Source organism: Pteropus alecto, unplaced genomic scaffold (assembly GCF_000325575.1).
Source record: "Pteropus alecto unplaced genomic scaffold, ASM32557v1 scaffold45, whole genome shotgun sequence".
NCBI classification, from domain to species: domain Eukaryota; kingdom Metazoa; phylum Chordata; class Mammalia; order Chiroptera; family Pteropodidae; genus Pteropus; species Pteropus alecto.
In genome coordinates this window covers 31,431,357-31,431,920 of record NW_006442491.1, presented here as the reverse complement: position 1 = coordinate 31,431,920, position 564 = coordinate 31,431,357, and positions in this window count along the sequence as shown.

Below are 564 nucleotides of genomic sequence, written 5' to 3'. Positions count from 1 at the left end.
GCGCGCCGCCCCGCCACTTGCCTTGCCGTCGCTTCTGCCCCCGCGCCCGGCTCAGCGACCCCGCCACCTCCTCAGCGCTTCCGTCACCCCCTAGCGCCCCATCACCTCCTCAGTGCCCTCGTAGCCCTCAGCGCCCCCATTATCCACCTGAGAACCCCGTCCCCTCTCCTCAGCGCCACCGTTCTCCCCCGCCCGCCCCGTAAGCGTTCCTGTCACTCCTGAATGCCTCCATCCCCCGCCTCTGCCCCACTTCTGTCGCCCCCTTCACCTTCTCCGCTCCCAGGGCCTCTCTTTTCCCCCCAGAATCCTCCATCTCCACTCCTATCTCCGGCCTCATCATCTAGCTCTCCTCTGCCCCCTTCCGCCATCTCTACTCTCACTTTCTGCCCCAGCCACCCCCTTCATCTTCCTCTGTCCTCACCTGTTTCATCCTCCAGCTTCTACGAAACAGCCTCAGCACCTAGACTCCTCATCTCTGTTTCCATGTCTCCCACCACTTCGGCAGGCACCCCAAGCTGTCTCAGCCCCCTCCTTCCTGAGGCCCCATACCTCTTCAGCTGTGCC